Source organism: Nicotiana sylvestris, chromosome 5 (genome assembly GCF_000393655.2).
Source record: "Nicotiana sylvestris chromosome 5, ASM39365v2, whole genome shotgun sequence".
Taxonomy (NCBI): domain Eukaryota; kingdom Viridiplantae; phylum Streptophyta; class Magnoliopsida; order Solanales; family Solanaceae; genus Nicotiana; species Nicotiana sylvestris.
Window position 1 is genome coordinate 111,411,214 of NC_091061.1, and position 8,040 is coordinate 111,419,253.

An 8,040-nucleotide genomic window follows, 5' to 3' on the forward strand; every position below is an offset into this window, starting at 1 on the left:
ATCTCGTGGCATAATCAAACAGGCACTCGGCCTCACAATAACAAGCCACCTCGTGGCATAAATCAATCAGGCCCTCGACCTCACATAACAACAAGCCACCTCGTGGGATAAATCAATCAGGCCCTCGGCCTCACAATATCATGAATCAATAACAGCCTATTGCGGCATGCAACCCAATCCCATAATATCCTCACAACACAGGCCCTCAGCCTCGCTCAGTCAGAAACCTCTCAAGCCACTCGGGCAATAGTAAAACATGATTCCCAGCCCAAAATATCATTTAAAATATTAAAAATGAGTAAATATGGCTGAGTTATGAAAACAGTAGAATACAGCATGACTGAGTAAAATATGAAGTAAAAACAGTGAAGAATAGTAGTAAAAATTCCCTTAAGGGTCCAAAACAATTGGCACGAAGTCCAAATATGGAATTCAGCCCAAAATATGGTAATAATTTCCAAAACACAATGATATCAAATAGTTTTCAATCAAATACGCGACCTAACAATCATACGGGACGGACTAAGTCACAATCCCCAACATTGCACGACCCCACACTCGTCATCTAGCGTGTGTGTCACCTCAAAGTAGCACAACGATGTGAAATCCGGGGTTTCATACACTTAGGACAGACATTTACAATCATTACTTACCTCAAACCGGTCCAAACTCTAGCATGCGATGTCTTTGCCTCTCGAATCGGCCTCCCAATGCTCCAAATCTAACCAAAATCAATATATTATCATGAATATACACTAAAGGAACAAAGCCTAGGCGAAAATAATCAAATTAACCCAAGAATCCCGAAATTGCTCAAATCCGGCCCCTTGGCCCACGTCTTGGAATCCGACCAAAGTCTCAAAATCTGACAACCCATTCAATTACGAGACTATCCATACTAGTTTAACTCAATTCCGGCTTTGAATCGGCTTTCAAATCCCAAAAATTCGTTTTATGAAGTTCCACAATTTTTCACAAATTTAAATCCCAAATATCTACTCAAATGATGAATCCAATGTTATAATCATGTCTTTTAGCCAAAACTGAGTTAAATCACTTACCCTGAGGTTTTTTTTGAAAATCCCTTAAAATATCGCCAAAGCCCGAGCTCTCTAGGTCAAAATATGAAATAAAACCCCAAATCTCATATTTATAGTGCACCTTTCGGATCCCCATCACCACTGACAGTGGTAACCACCGCTGACCAAGGTAAAATCACCGCTAACCGCGGTAAATCCACCGCTACAGTGGAAAATGTTGACTGCAGTGATATGCTTTAGTATTTTGGCCATATATTTAAATACAAATGTCCAAATTGTGATTTCTTTATATCTCCGTAAAATAGACACGAAGGTCTATAACTTTCGTTTTTGAATCATCTCAAAATTCTTTGTAGATAAAAAGATATAGGCTTCCGAAGTCAGACGAGTGAACCTGCGGATTCTTCCTCACCGCAGGCCGCAGACTATTTTCCGCCTCAGCGGTAATCTCACCGCCTCAGCAGAAAAACTTCCACCTCAGCGGTAAAACTTCTGCCCCAGCAAAGATTTAAGCATCAGAACCATTTTCTAAGTTCCAGTAATGCCCGGACTCGCTCAAAACTCACCCGAAACACACCCGAGGCTCTCGGGACCTCAATCCAAACATACCAACACCTCCCATAACATCATTAAAACTTAATCGAGCCTCTAAATCACTCAAATCAACACCAAAACACCAAATCAACTTCGGATTCAAGCTTAAAAACTTAGGAAATTTCAAATTCCATAAACATGCCGAAACATATCAATTCAACTCCGAATGACTTGAAATTTTACCACACGTCACAAATGACACTACGAACTTACTCAAATTTCCAAAATTCCATTCCAATACCAATATCAAGATTTCCACTACCAACTAGAAAGCGCCAAAATTCTAATTTCGCCAATTCAAACCTAAATCTATCATGGGCCTCCAAATTACGTTTCGAACACGCTCCTAAGTCCCCAATCACCCAACAAAGCTAATCCAATCATAAAATTCAAATCCAAGATCGAGTACTAAAAGTCAAAGACTTGGTCAAACTTCTCAAATTTTAAGCCTTACTGAGAACCATTCTTCCATATCTGTTATGTTCCACCTGAAAACCAAAACCGATAATTTACATAAGTCATAGTACACCATACGAGGCTAGTCATGCCCGAGAACCGACGAGCGAAATGCAAATGCTCAAAATGACCGGTCAGGTCGTTGCAGGAAGTCGACTTAAAAATTGGCTATAGTTCTTGTCGAAGGAGAGGAAGATCCATGACTTGTTGATATGATGAATAGTTATGAGTTTTCGCATGATTCTTTCATCTTCTATAGTGTATGAAGGTTTTAGAATGACGTTTTGTTTGATATGAGATTTATTACTAGTACCGGTTATATTTAAGCAGCTACAGCGATTAGAAATTATTACTATGCGTATTTGAGTTATGTGGTATATCATGTTATTGTATCTTGAGTTATGGTTAAGGCTCGATGCAATTTATTCAGACTTATATTGTGTATAGATGCGAGATTTGGGTATTATAGGAAATTTCAGATGTTGGAAAATTGGATTCCAATGTTTATGGGCTAAGGTTGAATTAAGGATCTTCAGTTAGGTTGTGACGTCAGGCTTATATGGATTAGGGTGACGTGGGATCACCCTCAGGTATTTGCATGGATTAGGTTACATGTCGATTTGATGGCTTTGGAATGACTCTTGGCACGTTCGAGGACGAACGTATGTTTAAATGGGGGAGGATGTAATGACCCGACCATTCATTTTGAGCATTTGAACTTTGCTCGGTAGTTTGAGGGCACGATTATCTCCGTATGATGTATTATAACTTGTGTGAATCGTCCGTTTTGGTTTTCAGGTTGTTCAGAATCGATTTGGAAGAATGAACTTCATGATTGAAGCTTTAAGTTGGAAGAGTTGACCAAGTTTGACTTTATAGCATATGACCTCAGATTGGAGTTTTGATAGTTTTGCTAGGTTCAGATGGTGATTTTGGACTCGGGATTATTCCCGAATTTGCAATTGGATATTTTTAGAAGGATTCAACACTAATTGGTGAAAGTTGGAAATTTGATGGTTTAGAATGTTCATAAGTTTGATCGGGAGTTGACTTTGATGGTATCGGGTTCGAATTGTGGTTCCGGGGGTTGGAATAGCTTTGTTATTTTATTTGGGACTTGTATGCAATCTTTGAGTTCATTCTGAGTTGATTTGATAAGGTTCATCATGAGTTTTGGAAGTTGAAAGATTCAAAGTTCATTAAGTTAGATTTAACGTGCGATTCATGGTTTTTATGTTGTTATGCATGATTCGAGGCCTCGAGTAAGTCCGTGTTATGTTATGGTACTTGTTGGTATGTTTGGACGGAGTCCCGAGGGGCTCGGGTAAGTTTCGGATTGGTTTGGGTTGTGTTGCGCTCGTTTTTTATATTTCGACATCGTTTCTTCAAGTATAAATGGTACCACATTAAGCAAATAAGCTCCAATTTCTATTTTTATTGAAACATTAGATCCGTATCATAATTACGGAGTCATAGCAAAAAGTAACGTCAAATTTGGACATCATATGAGGAGTTTATGGTCATTTTACTAAGAATTGAGTTGCCAGATTTGTTTTCAGATTAAATAACGAAATTGCCATTGACTTTGTATTTAAAAAATCTGCACTATTTTCAAATACTGAAACAAACATATCTCCTCTAATTGGACTTAAATTTCACAAGAAATCCCTTGGATGCATCAAAAGCGAGTTTCGGGGTCGATGGGCACACGAAACAAGACAGAACAGCTGGCCAATAATATTTAATATCGAGGGTTTATTTATTTGGTCATATTTTGAGTTGGGGAGCTCGGATTTGGGCAATATTTGAGGCGATTTTCACCATATGAATTGGGGTAAGCGTTCTCGGTTTTGGTTATATTTCGTAAATCTATCTTAATTTTTGGTAATTAGATTGTGAATTTTAAAGAGAAAATTAGGGGGTTTTGTCCAAAGTATCATAGAGTGAATTTTTGGGTTTTGAACATCTATTTGGAGTCATATTTGGGTGAGACTAGTATGGTTGGACTTGTAATTGAATCGGTTGTCGGATTTTGTGAGTTTTGTCGGGTTCCAAGGCGCGGGCCAGTAAGGCGCTGTAATATTTCACCTAAAACCCTGGGATTTCATGGTGTCGAGGTGAACTGAGGATTTAAAGGAAAATTTTGGTAGAAAAGGCATTTTTTCGGCACACTATGCGGCCGTAGAATGGTCGCAGAGTGAAGCAAAAAACTGGACAAGTTTGGGTGACAGTTCGCGGTCGATTATGCGACCGTACAATCATTTGGCGGGCCGCACATCAACCACATAACCAACATGGAATCTTCCCGGATGGAAGTTCTGCGGGCCGTAGAACGACCGCAAACCCAGGCAGAGTTGCCCAAATCTGGAGGTCCATTTCGCGGATCGTAGATGCATTATGCGACCGCAAACCCTATTCTGAAGCTTCATTTTTGGATTTTATAACCCGACCCTATTTCGTTATATAGACATTGTGGACAATTTTTCTTTCAAAAATATGATATTTTGATGGTGAGAGAGTGCCCTAGAGTGGGAGAGAGATCTTCAACATTTTGTTCTTCAATTCTTGCTCAAATCTTTGAAGATTAACAAGGAAAACTCACTAGGCCTTCATCCTAGAGGTAAGATTCTTCTTCCTAACCCTTAATTTCGAAATTTAACTAGAAATAGGTAATTAGTAAGATAAATCTTGGGTATGAGAGTTATTTATTTTGCATGCATGTGTTATCAAGGGGTGTAGGAAGATTGTTGAGCTAAAATTGGTAAGGAATGGATTGTGGGATGACAGCATCCTCCATAAAAGGACCTTAAAACCTTAAAGCACACCTAGTATTTGATAAAATGCTCAAGTGAGCTAAAACCATGATCATCTTCCTACTTTTTGGTTCAATTTGTTACATTTTTAAATAGATCGAAGTTGCTAAGAATTTCGGAACATTTTAGAGTTTAAGGAAGCTCAAGTGAGGTATATTGGCTAAACTCTTGCTCTTAGAATTGAACCCCACAATATCCCTGTAAGTCCCGAGTTGCTCACCGTGAATCGATTATTCCGAATAAGCTTGTGTCAAAAGACATCCATGTTCAATATGTAATTCAAATGCTCTTGTTATGTTGCACTACTATTTGAGAATGTTTTCAAAGTATGGTTGCATATCTAAATGCCTTGACTTCAAGTTATGTTTCAAATGAAAGCTAATGACAATTGTGTAAGAATCTTAATGCACCTAAGACTCTTATTTGCTCATATGTGTGCTTAATGTCTTGAATATAAATGAATTGTTGTTGGAAACCCATGATGATTGTTGAAAGTGAAAAGGCGTGCATGAAATACAAAATATGAAATGCGAAATACGAAATGCGAAATATGAAATATGAAACATGACCAACATGCCAAGAGAAATAATACAATTGTGACCACTAGTGCCAAAAAAATGAAGAAATGTACAAGAAGTATGAAATAGGATGATTGATAGAAAAGGATGATGTCTCGGATGAGAGGCCTAGCCGACTGGATCATGATCGAACGCCATGACGCACATATAGTGGTGATTGTGCTAGAAATTATAATTTAAATCGGAATTGTGATTGTGGTTGATGTATCCCATGAGATGACCTAGCTGATCGGGTCGTGATCGGACACCATGCCGCACACATGGTGGTGACCGTGTTGGAAATTGTAATCCAAAAGAGTAAACAATGGTATATCGGTACTAAAGATTTTCTCAACTTAAAATATGGAAATTTAATTGAAAACTTATCTTATTCCTAATTTGATATTTGGTAATTGTTTGAGGTTTTAACTGATATTATGATTGTCCTTACTTGCATTACTGCTCGTTCTTTTGAGAGGTTGTTTAGTCATATATACTAGTACTATTCAATAGTACTAACATCCCTTTTACCGGAGGCGCTTCATCTTTAATGCATGCAGGTGGTTCGAACTTTTTGGATTGAACAGTATGCTACAAAGTTAAAAGAAAATGTTTTGCAGAAGTGTGTGTTTCCACGGCCCATTATGCGGCCTCATAATCACACTGTGGGCCACATTTTGGACGCATAGTGAGGCATTCTTTTGGCCAACTTTGAGGTCAGTTTCGCGGCCAATTATGCGACCGCATAATCATTTTATGGGCCGCTCTTGGACATATAAGGGAGGTTAGGTAGAAAAATTTTGTCCCTGAGGGCCGCATTCTGCGGCCATTCTGTGGACCGCATAGCCGTTATGCGGTCGCATATACGACCGCATATCCGTTTCGGGCTCCAAATTTCTAATTTTTAAACCCGATTCCATGTCGTTAAAACATATGCTAAGGCTCATTTTGAGTATATTTCTGATGCTTTAGAGTGGGAGAAGGAGTCTTAGAGTGAGAGAGTGGTCCTCAACTAATTTCTCCTAAATTCTTGCTTAAGACCTTGAAGATTGACAAGTAAAGTTCACTAAGTCTTCACCTTAAAGGTAAGAATCTATGCCCTAGCTCATAATTTCGAAATTCCTACTAAAACGAGTAATTAGCAAGATGTTTCATGGGCTGAGGGTTGTTTATTTTGCATGCATGTGTGGGTAAAAAATGTAGGGATAATGTAAGCTAAAAATGATAAAGGATGGGGTGTGGGATGATAGAATCTTTCACAAAAAGGTCTTAGAAACATAATGCACACCTAGTGCTTGATGATGTGCTCAAATGAGCTAGAATCTTAATTATCCTTCTAATTCTTGAATCAACTTGTTATATTCCTAAAATAGATTGAAGGTGCTAAGAGTTCCAGAATTATCGTAGAATTTAAGGAAGGATCTACTGAGGTATGTATGGCTAAACCCCCTATTTTCTTATAATCGAACCCCTGGTGTTCGTGTAATTGGTGTGAGTCTCTAAATTGATCATACTCGAATTGACTGCCCTAATGTGTTGTGTTGAAAGATTCAGGTTCAATATTTGCTCTGAATGTTTATCATGTCATCATGCCATTTGAGGATGTGTTTAAAATGTGGAATATGTGTTGAGAAAGGTTAAGAATTCATGTCAAGAATCGAATAAAGATTGCTATGCTAATTTGTATGAAAAGCCTCTGTGTGCTTAGGATTTTCCAAGCTTTTCCCTTATGAGAGAAAACTCATTACATGATAGGCATTATTGATGTTGGTAATACTGTTATTTGAATGTATAAATAGGGAAACTTGGATTGTAAAATACGGCCAAGTCCCAAGAAACGACTTAATAAATAAGGCCACTCGTGCCAATATATTGAAAGATGGGAAAGAAATGTAAAGTGAGATGAACGATTGAAAGGATGATGTCTCAAGTGAGATGGCCTAGCTGATCGGACCGTGATCGGATACCATGACGCACACATGGTGGTAACCGTGTTTGAAATGATGATTGAAGTTGTGGATATGGTTGATGTCTCAAATGAGATACTAATCGGGTCAAGATCGGACTCCATGTAAGAACACGATGGTATTATGGATTATGGCACATGGCACTAAGATTACCAACCTAATAAGATGGAAATTGAACCGAGAACTTATCTGTTTGAATTGTACATCATGATTGCTTCCTCCTTGTTTTATTGTTCATTCTATTAAGATTGGTGGTTAGCTTTATATATTAGTACTATTCGATAGTACTAACGTCCCTTTTGCCGAGGGCGCTACATCTTTAAATAGATATAGGTGGTTCTATAGCAGATAGTGTTGATCACAACTAGTGGTGCATCATCATCATATTCCCAGCAGACTTGGTGAGCCCCATTTCTTCCCGGGGTCATGTAGTACATCTGTTGTTTATATGTTTACTATGTTTTGAGGTATAGCCAGGGCCTTGTTGCCGGCATTATCATAATTGTATTTTGTATCTCTAGAGGCTCCGTAGACATTTATGTGGGTTGTACATGGGTACTGGAAGGGTCAATGTGTTATGTTGTGTTGTGGATTCTTGTTTCACTAAACCGTA